At 32.7% G+C, this 12399-nt stretch overlaps 2 long non-coding RNA genes across 9 annotated transcripts; both read left to right on the top strand.

The window, feature by feature from the left end:
* Positions 1 to 653: 653 nt before the first annotated feature.
* LOC121773837 lies at positions 654 to 8144 on the top strand. Of its 8 annotated transcripts, XR_006044856.1 has the most exons (6): positions 2712 to 4516; positions 4916 to 5118; positions 5202 to 5294; positions 5850 to 5913; positions 6900 to 7606; positions 7859 to 8144. It is a non-coding gene; the product is annotated as an uncharacterized LOC121773837 (long non-coding RNA). The 8 variants fall into 8 exon arrangements; XR_006044859.1 differs by lacking the exons at positions 6900 to 7606; positions 7859 to 8144 and adding an exon at positions 654 to 767 and having other exon boundaries at positions 3871 to 4516; positions 5850 to 6071; XR_006044861.1 differs by lacking the exon at positions 5202 to 5294.
* A 2319-nt stretch (positions 8145 to 10463) lies between these two features.
* LOC121773838 lies at positions 10464 to 10970 on the top strand. The gene is made up of 3 exons (XR_006044863.1): positions 10464 to 10526; positions 10650 to 10687; positions 10765 to 10970. It is a non-coding gene; the product is annotated as an uncharacterized LOC121773838 (long non-coding RNA).
* The last annotated feature ends 1429 nt before the right edge of the window (positions 10971 to 12399 follow it).

Below are 12399 nucleotides of genomic sequence, written 5' to 3'. Positions count from 1 at the left end.
CTTTAATTTGAAATATGTTGTGCGAAAAAATAATTTAAATCGAGAAAGTTATATGAATTTTAAAGTTATATGTATACATCTTTCAATTATAGATATATCATGGCATATAGTTGATGGTTGATATAATATGGAACATATTAACAAAAGAAACCACATCCTACATCGAAACACAATAGGACACTGTTCAACTCACAACATATTTAACTAATTTACTTATGCCAAAATTAATATGATCATTATTTCATATCGTATTTTATAAGGAAAAAAAATAGAAACAGACTTTTTGGAATAATAATACTACTCCTTCCGTCTCTTATAATTCGTCACCATCTGATCCAACACGAGTTATAAGAAATGTAATAGAAAGTTAGTTGAAAAAGTCAATGGTACGTGGATCCTACTTTTATACTATAAAAAGTAAGTTAGAAAGGATGATTAGTTTTATAATAAAATGTGAGTGAGAATGCGTTATTGGAGTATCAGTCTAATACCAAAAATGATAAAAGCAAAAGGTAATAAATTTTTAGATGACGGACGAAAAAAGGAAATAAGTGACAAATTTTCATGGAGAAGTAATAAAAAGAGTTGCTATCCAAGCTTTTAAAAGAGTTGTCAAATTTTAAAAGACTCAATTCACAATTAATAAATAAATAGACAGCCTCCCGCCATTGAATTCATTTTGCATTGAAAAAATCCTTCTCCCATCACTTCAGATTGTTTGCTTTTTTGCAGATAAAGCAGAAGACTTTTCACTTGAAGAATTAGAGGTAAACCTTGATTTTTATTAATTAATCGCAACTTTACTTACTTTTATCCTTGTGAATTTTATGAGATGATGATTGATGTATGCCATCTGTTGTCAAATCTGAAGAATCTTGGATTTTGCTGGTAAATTTGTTAGGAATAAGATTTTGAATTTGAAGTTTGAGAAACTAATATGCTCTTTGATAATTGATCTTGTGCATCATAAAGCTAAAAAAACAGATATAATCCAGATTAATTTACTGGTTTCATCACTATTTGTTGAATGTGAACTATCAGGAAAAGTTACTTTGTGTGCAATATGATAAACGAAAAACTATGTGAATTATTTAATTTTTTTTTTCTTGATATGTTTGTTTATCCTGCAATTATCCTAAAGAGTTTGATTTTAGAGAGAGAAAACATGATATCCATTTTGCTTAGTCACTTTATAATTAGTAGTTAAAGTTTCAAAATGCATGAGTTTTAATCCAAAATGTATAAGTTTTTAACAAAATGCCCCTTAGCAACTTAAAATATAGTAATAAAAAATTGAAGTTACTAAAGCTACCCATTCATATTTGACAAACTTTATCTAGATACAGTTTAAAGTTAAGAGTTGGCTAATCACTACACCGTGCGTGGTTAATTGTTACAACAATATATTTTTTTAGCATTTAGCAGTTAATCGAACCGACTTATTTGACTTTTTTGTATAGCAAATGGTTAGATTAACCAAATTGTGCTCACCATTAAACGAATTTAACTTTGAAAATACACTTAATATTGTCTCATTTTAAATTAATATTTTAAGTAACAAAATTTAGTAGTAGTACTCTATTTGTCCGGCTGCACTTTGAGTTAATTTTTTTTGGTGGTCCCAGTTATGTCATTTAACTTTTTTGATAAAAAATTTAACACATATAATTACTCTTACTTTATTCTTTCACTTACTTTACTATTTCTTAAATTATTTATTTTAAATCATCCTCTACTTTATTCTTTTCATTTAATTTTAAACTTATTGTGATAAAAAATACCACAATTATATTGAATGGATATATGCATTCACTTTTCATCTCTAATGCTTAAAAAGTCTATAGTTGTCACCCATCACCGATTAAAAAAGGTCTTAACCCCAAATTATGCTTCTTTGAAGTTCAACTATCACTACAAACGATGTTGTCACTAAAACCTATCTTCATACTTCCCAGTACGTGTGAGTTGACTAAGCGGTTGAGAACTTAATGCCGGAGGCTCTTAGGTTGGAGTCCGTTATAGCGTGACTTTTAAATTTAAATTCATTTATCTATAAAATAAACTAAAACACGTGTTTTTGTACACTATTTATGGTCAACACAATACTCCATTCGTCTCATAAAAATATGTGCACTTTCCATTTCCGTCCGTCCCATAAAAATATGGTTATTTCCATTTATAGAAAGTTGTCCCAACTCATTATCCATATACATCAATTTATATACTACTTATACCACTATGTCTCACCATTATAATTCATTTAAACACTAATAATAATGTGAATCTCACTATCCACTACCACTACTTTGACTACGCTTCTCCTCATCTCTCTTACTTTATCAATTATGCATTAATTCCCGTGCTATTTCAAATACACATATTTTTATGGGACGGAGGGAGTACATTTTACTCCATTTCTTATTTAAGAAACAACACCCACAAGGTCATAACCCAACATCTCTTTCCTTAACTTGTTGGAATAAAAGAAGCTAAGTTGATTTTTTTACAAGAAGTATCTAGATATTTTCTAAATTTAAATACTCCCTCCGTCCCACCTCAAGTGATCAACTTTCCATTTTGAGTTGTCCCATCTCAATTGATTGATTTCCTTTTTTAGCTAAAACAAAACTTCAACCATCTCTTAAATTATTTCATCTCTCTTACTTGATTCTCTCTTTCTTATTTTATTCTCTTTATCTCTCTTACTTTTTCCTCTCTCATACTTTACTCTCTCCACTTTAATTCAATAATATAATTTTCTTAATTCTCGTGCCGAAAAGAAATCCATCACATGAGATGGGATGAAGGGAGTATTATGTAGTAGAATATCTACATACTTTTAGTAGAATTATTTGTATATAGAATTCTCTCTATATATAAAATAAAATAATAGAGTAGAGAATTATAGAATTTTTGAGAAGTACCTATATATATGGATGTGCCGTAACATTTGGCATAAGTTATTAGTTTGGCCAAATCTCCCAAGTCCTTTTATATTCACTCGACACCCAAATCTCCCAAGTCCTTTTATATTCACTCGACACCATTATACTCACTACTAAAAAAATGAGCTATTCTCACACTTACAATATGACACTTCATAAAAGATGTCAAAATATATATCCAATCATCACATCAACATTTTATGACATTTATAATATCCATTATTGCTGCATTTTAAATAAATGTCAAAAGAGGATTTACTTAATGACATTTTCATTACGTGTCTTATGATTATAATGCTAAATATTAAGCCTAAATTAAGATATAAATTTAAATATAAAATGAAAATTGATATATTGACTATTAATATCCCGTATCCACTCTTTGTGATTCTCAATTTGCACTTTAGTACTTTTCTCCCAAAGTAGTCATTTTTTCACATATTGAATAATGGGCTTCACGTATTGAATAATGGGCTTTCACATTTTTTCTATAACTATAGCTTCAAAAAGCACCATTCGACACTATCATAAATTAGGGAGAATAAATTAGGGATTCAGCGGGAGATACATTAAGCGTCAAACTCATAACATGAATCTCACAACCGTCCACTCCCCCCCCAACTCCAAGCAAATTCATGAACTCACAGTTATCTCAGATAGTATAGCAAAGAGAACAAAGTTGAGAGCTACCTCTGATTCTTGCAAGGTGAGTTTTTCAGTGAAATTATTCTGATAATGAACAATGTAATATATTCACTGGAATGATAATCTACTGTTGCTAACATAGCTTTTATGTTTTAATCACATACTGTAGGTTTCAATTGAATTTTATTATACAATGTGATCAATTTTAAAGTAATTTTTGTTTTATCCCCCAAGTGTTTGATGAAATGATCTCAAGTTTCACTATATCATTTTTTACCAGATATTGTCTTTACTTATTTTCACTCCAACGTATGAAGTTACATGTAGCTTCTAAAGGAGGGACACGGATTAAAAAAAAGTGTTCGTTTGCATGAGGAACAGAATATGTTAGCAGAAAGGTTTACAACTAGTGAAGGTAAAAAATGTTTGGTTTCTATGTGATAGTAGGAAAAGAAAATTGTGTTATGTTTCGATTAAATAGTGAAACTAAATCGAATCTGCCGGATTTATTTTGACAACAATAAAGAAGCTTTGAACATGTTTCCATATTCGAATGAGGATATAAGTGTTGACATTGAAGAAGAGGAGGAAGGTAATGGGAAATCACACTCTAATAAGCTCCTTAATATTTTAGATAATAGATTAATCATTTTTTTTGTGCTTAAAGGTAGTTCATCTGTACCTAAATCTATTGGAAAGGAAAGCAGAGGCCATACCTATATGACAGATATTTGGGGCCGCCCTCCAAACCTACCACTCATTTCTGTCGAGTATAATGAGTTTGGTAGCCTATAGGTGGTGAAAAAGAGCAAGCTTTGTCATTTCTTAGTTTCAATTGCAAGAAATGGTAAATATTGTCCATTAGATGTTAATAATTGGCATGCCATGCCGAGGGGGAAAAAGTTGAGATGCTCGAAGTCATTAAGGTAATAACATTTCAAAAGAGTGTAGATTATTTAATTCATCAAGCTCTTTTATCCTTCCATGCTTTTGGACTAAGTTAGCTTTCTCATTTACTACATTTGTTAAATGTTATTTAATATGTGGCTTATCTTTTGACATGCATTGATCTGACTTTTTAATGCTCACTTTTCATATGAATTTTATTATCACATGTATTTTGTACTCAATACTAGCTGAATTCTTGCTATGAATCTTGCACATGTATGAGTTCTTGCATGTAGTTTAAATCATTTGATGTAGTTTTGTTAAGAATACTTTTTTGAACATCAATTCAGAACACTCTGAATTATCACATTATATTATTCTCAATAGTTATTTAAGTTCTATTTTAGTTTAACAATGTATGTCTTTGTCTAATGTAGTTACGATTCACTATCCTTATCATTGCCGAAAAATGGGTTTTGGCCTACATCGGAGTTAAATGGAGAAGTTGGAAGCATTATTTGAAAAAACAAGTTATTGGGCTGATGTACCTATCGAGCACTTAATACATGACAAGGATGATAGAGTTTTGGAAGATCAATGGATCAAATGTCTTGCTTACTGGAGAAGGGAAGATGCAAAGGTTTATTCTAGTTTTTCTCTATGTAATGATATTTCATTCAAGCTATGAATCTACTTATCATTTTGATTTTGACTTGCTATTAGAATATAAGTATGAGAAACCAAAAAGCTCGATCAAAGAAGTTAATGAATCAAAGAACATGACAGACGTTATTTGTGCAAGTTAAAGACACATTGGTAATGTTTTCTTTTTTCTATGTGTAATGTTAATTGCTATAAATTTTGATGATCCTGATTATTTGCCTTATGTTTCAGTGAGTGCATAAAGTAATTTTGGTCTAACAATTGAAGATGTATGTGTAATGTTAATTGCTAGTAATAGTAATTTTTATTATATTACTTGTATTATGGATTGATTTTTGAGCTCTACTCTTTTTCCATGTTCTACTTATGTTATTCACATGATGGATCTTTATCTACTATACTTTGTGCATTTACTGTAGCTACTAATTATTTTTGATCCACTTATGTCTATTCTAATGAGGTACGAAAATGACTTTTCATTCAAAAGCTGTAGAATTTTTATTTTGGCATATTCAATAATTTACTGTAAAATTTATTTTCTTTTTTGTTCAGATTTGTTTTCTTACACCAAAGTTTGTCATTGCCATTAATTTCTCTGCAAAGAATATGGAGAGAGAGAGTTGATGGCCACACATAGTAAAGATGACGAGTAGTTGATTTTTCACCATTTCTGTTATTTGATGTTGCTGCTTCTCTTCTGTATTGCAGATTTGCAGGTTGGCAGATATCCTCGGCGTGTAATAAGTCTGTTTTTCCGCTTGCTGTATCCGTGGTATTGGCCCTCGTCTTGTTAAAACTCTGTATTTTCTACAAGTTGTATGTGTTTTGGTTGTATATATCCGTGTGGAACAGTGGAAGTGTGGCTTTCATGTAAATCTAATCTTTCATCTCTCTGTTGAGAAGAGTTGTAGTCTGGATGTTTTTATGTAATCAAATTAGTTTTTTCATTGAGACAATTCAAGTTGAAGTATTATGTTTTAAATGTGTTACTTTTAGAAATATTTGAACCTCAACTTTTAGTACTACTATTTTATGCACGGAGGATTTTTATGTAAGATTAGACATTGAATTTTTGTTATTCAAATTTATTAGTCGTTTATGAAATTTTGTTGGATGGTTAATAGCAATTTAATATGATTTTTTTAGATTGAAAGTGGAAATGTAATTATATATTTAATAAAGATGTAAATATAAAAATTTGAAGGACTAAATATAATTTATAAGATGAAAATACAAATTATAGCAATTTGTAGGTCAAAAGTATAAATCAAATAAATATAGGTGGGAAGTTGTAATAATATATATTTCTGGGGTTTATTTGTAAATTAGCGTGCATTTATATAGTGTAGTTTAAAAGAGTAGTTTGTGACACTATGCATTGTGATGAGAAGAATTTTTTCTTGACACTTGTTGAGTGTATTAAAGAAGGATTTATCTTCACACTTTGCTTGTTATCACACTTTTTTTCCTCACACTTGCAATAAGTGCCATTACACATAAAGTGTCAAGATAATAGTTTTCTAGTTGCATTTATATGTGTCATAATATGTGAATTTTCTAGTAGTGACTTCTAAATATTTCCTCCAAACTACATTAATCGTTTCACATATATCTTATATTCCAATATAACTATATATGTCTCAGTCTTTAATATTTTTTTGCTAATTCTTATTTCACTTTATTTATTACATATTCTATACATTGAGGTTTTTTTTGGCATCATGATGAATCTGCACCATCTGATATAAATTTTACTAGGATGCCTTATGGAGTTCCGAAACTGGTCTTGCAAGCTTTCTCAACAGGGTACGCACCTCTAAAAGACATGTTTTCATACATGATGGACAAGAAAGAATTTGTCAAAAATTTAGAAGATAATTTGACAAAATTGATTGGAGAGTTGGCCACATTTTATTCGAGGAAAGAAACTGTTGACCGAAGGCTAGATACAGCCGTGTCTGAAGAAAAAAGTGGTGAATACGATGTGTTGGTTAAGCAAATGGAGTATCATCAGAAATGATACAATGAGTTTGTCAATAAGTATCAGCGATATTGCCAGGATCTACCGAGTTTTGAGATCCACGATGTTTCGAGTGCAACAGAACTGATGGACGATGTGCAGAAAAGAAAGCCAACCATCAACACACGCAAGTTCTTCAAGCTCGCAACACTTAGCAAGAAGATTAATGAGTTGGTTAATGAGATCTCTCTGGTTAGTGGTAAAATGAAACCTGAAAATGTGTTACGTGTTAAACAAATAGAACACGTTCAAGTGAAATATGATGAGGATATTTATCTTCCTTCATCCAGTACAAGTTTTGGCCCTAAGGACATGCCGGAATTATCACATGGACCGGAGCATGTTATTCATGACTCATTGGTTTTTCAATATCCTCTCGCTAGATATATTTTCCTAAACAGAGACGTTGATTGAGGAATCGGAGGAACTGTTCTAACTAGTAAAGGTTAGTACTGCAAGTTTTGGTGTTGAACATTTTGCTTTAGAAGATTAGTCCTTGTTTTTGAAGCCTTACACATCTAAATTTTCGTCTTAAGCATCTAGTTAAATCTAGTTCATTTTCCTATCCAAATCCATAGCGTTTACTTCTAATATATGCATAGTAGATCCTTGTTGAAATTAGCACTTATATCTAAGATCTATTGGGGTTACTTCATCTATATTTATCTTACGGTATATCTTTTTGTGTATCTTGTAGGTTTCTGGACTGGGGATGATGGTGTGCAGGATCTACTGAGAAGAGGAACTTTCTTTGCTTTTATTGGTGTTTTGAAGATAAAACTGAGAAATCTCAGATTTCATGTGGTGTGTACAATTATATATGTAATCAATATGGGTTGAAACTGTACTCTCGCTAGTTAAATATTCAGTTTGCTTGACTAATCTGATGCTTGATGTTGTTTTGTCCACACCTCAATTGAGAATTTCTGGATTTTGATTGTAATCCACACTTTATGGTCTTAGTTGTAAGTAGAGTTTGCTTCCACTGCCTCCTCAAATACTCTCGACTCTTCCATCTTCTTCTTATTACATGCATCCTTTAGAAAGGGCCAGTCTTAAATAGATTGTAGCTTCTTAGGGTAGTTTCCATGCCTTTCAGCAGTGATAACATGGCCAAGATACTCAATTTTTGGCTCATTCTAATATGATGGTCTTCTGCCCTCAAGTCGATTTTCGAATAGATTGTCGTCCCATGCAATTCCTCAAACAGCTGTTCGATGAGAGAAAATGAGTATTTGTCCTTTATCGTGTGTTTTGTAAGAGCCCAGTAATTGATGCGCGTCCGCCACATGCCATTCTTCTTAACCAAGACCATCGGCGATTTTTAACCATTTTCTCAATGACATCTTTTTGAATGGTTGTGTGTCAATAAGACCATGAGCTAGTGGTTGAGTGCCTTCCTTGAGCACAATTTGATGGTTAAAAGGTGTCAGTTATGTGAGGCGGAGATACTACTCATAAGTATGGCATGTTCCTCACCTCCACCATCGATGGCCTGAAGTGCGATATTCGATCCGGTGTGAACCCTTAAGCAGCATAATTGCATCTCCTTGCATTTTGGTATTAGCTTGAGGAGGCTCTTATTCTAATCCGTATGAACCTTTATTAAAAGAAAAGCTCCCCATCAAAGCATGTTGATTGCCGGAATAAGAACCGGTTAACTGATCTGTTGCTTATGTCAGCTTAACTACTCTCGGTTATAACCTCTACCTACTTCAGTTGCCTCTTCACGAATGCCATTCGCTACCTGACTATCCACTACCTACTTCTCGAACCATCTCGACTCTTCCATCTTCTTCCTACTACATGTTAACACTTTGATGACAAGAAATTCGTGAACTTCATCACATTTATACAAACATGCCACAGCAATTTCATGTACTGTTTAACGCTACTATCAGATAATTTTTTCTGCAAATTTAGGATTGATTGAATGAATTTTGGTGCTATAAACTTTGGGAGGCAGTTTTAGAGAAAGACGGAACCAAAGATATAATATCAAATGAAATACTTAAACCAGAAAGAAGAAACTGCTACAGCAATTCCATGACCTAATTTCACATCCAATTTAGTCAGATTCATGACATAAAACACAGGAGTAGTAATTCACTAAAAGCAAAAAATAATATTGCATACATTACAACTACCAATATTACTCAAACAGATAATGTAGATAAATGAAATGAGAAAATCATTCAAGAAGAAGATAACAGTTTTACTTATTACAAGAAAAAGATGATTGTTCAGTTTCTTGGAAGTCGAGCTTAGCTCCGGTAGGTAGCAAAGTACGAGCTTCCTTAACCTGGGAATGACATCGCCTTCGTATTTCACTTTCCTGTTTTCCTCATCAATTATTTTCCCCACGCCTTCACAATCCTCAACAACTTCTTCCAGGTTTGCAAGACATGGATGCATTGATTCCCAAATACGAACAGTATTTTTTTTCTAGCCTTTTCAGATTCTGTAAATGCAGCAAAATTACCTTTTGTTAAGTAAATCTTGATAATGTATGTGTATAAATGTCTTCACAATCTCAGCCGAGATTTTTAGTTGGCAGAAAACATGCTAATGAAATAACGTAAAACATTGACCATATATGCAGTTATATTATGCCAAGACAAAAGTTTAAAATAACTTTTGATCATGCAGAATCTGCAGATACATCACAGATAAAAACTACGATAAACATCATGCAGGAATGGAATGAAAGACATTCAATTACAGTACATACACAAATTTTACTCATGCAGAATCTGCAGATCAATGAGAAAAAGCTTTCAATTAGAGTAATGCAGTTCCACTTACATTGATTGGCCACACAGATGGTCATCCGACTCCTTGAAATTCCAGCTTGTATTTCTTCGAATTGGTAAATTTGTAGTGCCATCAAAGCTCATTTGAACTTGGGGCAACCATACACACTGATTTTTTCTTCTGACATTCGATCACCACAGCCAAAGCTAGCTAACCAGCTCCGGTAGGTAGCCAAGTACGATTTTTTAAACTTTAGAAAATTTTGAGTTTGCATATCGTATTTAAAATTTTCTTATGAAGCACTTCATTCTTGATTTGATTGCAAAATCATAGTACTATTAAATTAGAAATTCATAAATTAACAAGCAAATTTTAAAGTTTATACGCCAAAACTAAAATGTACGGAAAATTTATGATTTTAGGGGCAAATCCCTTTTTCAGCTATATGGAAAAATGGTTGGAAACTTGGAATGATCCATTAATTCTAGTGTCTAAAATCGTATTGTATATTTATTTGTTTAATATATTTTCCTCATTTATTTTGCAAGGCTATTGACAAGCTTCCACTCATTCCTGGAGTTCTGGAGCTCGTAGGAATTGGATATACTGGCGTAAGTTCTTTAATTTTATATAATTAGTTAATTATCTATAGTAATATAAATTCAAACTAGGAGACAATGTTACAAATAAATTAATATTGATTAATGTCCTAATCTTGTTATATTTTGGTGCAGTATTTTGCATATAGAAATCTGGGCTCTAAATCAAGCAGGTTTGATTTCATCTCATACTTAATACTATTAAATTGATTAGACGAGTTTAATGACTTACTACAAAATTAAATTTCAGGGATGCTTTGATTGAGAAAATCAAAGGTACATACGATGATATAATTGGGAGCAGCTAAGACCAGAACTAGCCATGTAACATATACATTTTAATTATCCTTTAATTTCCACTCCGCTGTAATTGTTCATCCTTTTCTCTCAATTTACTTGCTTTCTCTATAATTTCAAATAAATAAATAAGATAATAGATCACGTTTTAATTTTTAATTAATTTGTAGAATTAATTAGTACGTCAATAATAATCTTGTGTGCTTTTGAATTAATTAAGCTCTCACAATGCAGACAATTATTTTTAATTTATTTGTTTTTTTACTATTAGTATTTTTTTGTGAATGGTGTTATTGTACTACAAGTTGAACTAAAGACATAAAACACGAGCTATATATCAATTTCGAGATGACTAAAAAAATCTATATAAATATACATTTACAGCGATTGCCGTTTTAGCTAGCGATGCTTCCATGTCACAAATAAAAATAATAATGAGATTAAGGCTTATTTAGAAACTACTCCCTCCATCCACGAATAGGAGTCTCGTTTCTCCATTTTCGTCCGTCCACGAATAGGAGTCTCAGTTCTCTTACTATTTTTGGACATTATTCATACCCTCATTTTATTACTCTATTTACACCCATTCCATTACTTTTACACCCCCTCCCACCCTCTCACTCCCTTCAATCATTTCCCCCCTTCGACATTTATTCTCTCTCTCGCTCTCTCACGCGGAGCCCTGGTTCTCTACTCGCCACCGCCTCCTCCTCCTCGTCGAATACTTCCTCCTCGTCGAATAGGAGTCCCGTTTCGCCTCCACCTCATCCTCCTTTCTTTGACTAGATGGATTGCACGCCTCTGGAAACCCTAACCCCTCTCCCTCTCCGAGAATCAATCGGAAACTCTAACCCCCCGCCGCCTCTTCCTCTGTCGCCTCCTGCTCGAGAGTGGATGTTTGACACCTCGGAGGGGACGATCTCGGCTCCTATTGCCAATCATACCGTTACAATCCCACATACTCGTGGGAGAAGACTGATACCCAGAAGACCGTGGTTCCTGAAACCCCTGAGCTCGAATTAGCTTCGTGGATGGAATCTCAGCCCTCGGCGCTCCCTGAAACTCCGGATCTCGAAGCCATTTATGAGGATTTAGAAGCTGATGTACCTGAAACGCTGCTTCCAAAACGATGGAGGAAGAGGCGTATCTCGGAAGAGGAGTGGTTCAAGGAATTTTTGGTCATGCTATTGCTTGGCATGGCCAATCTTGTCACGACCGCCTTTCTAGGGTATAATAAATGCGGCGATCGTGACCTAACAGGACTTAAATGCAACAAGGAAAAAGACTAGGGTTTTATAAAAAGGGTTTGACCAAGGTAATTAATGAACAAAAATCAAAGAGACACTACTAGAAAATTAGCTTTTTATGGCACTTCAAAATGCCACCAGAATTATGTTAACATTACACTTTATCTATAGTGACACTTGAAGTAAGTGTCAGCCCCAACACATGTAGTAATAGTTCATGTGTAAGTAAAGATCAATCATTGCTACACTCAAAAAATGTAATGAAGAATCACATCTAATGACACTAGAAATTGCCACAACATGTTCTATTAGACTACACCAATATACTTGACGAATATTTA

The sequence above is a fragment of the Salvia splendens genome, chromosome 17, assembly GCF_004379255.2.
Source record: "Salvia splendens isolate huo1 chromosome 17, SspV2, whole genome shotgun sequence".
Lineage (NCBI taxonomy): Eukaryota > Viridiplantae > Streptophyta > Magnoliopsida > Lamiales > Lamiaceae > Salvia > Salvia splendens.
The sequence above is the reverse complement of the archived record's forward strand: the minus strand, read 5'-3'. Positions and strand labels throughout refer to the sequence as shown.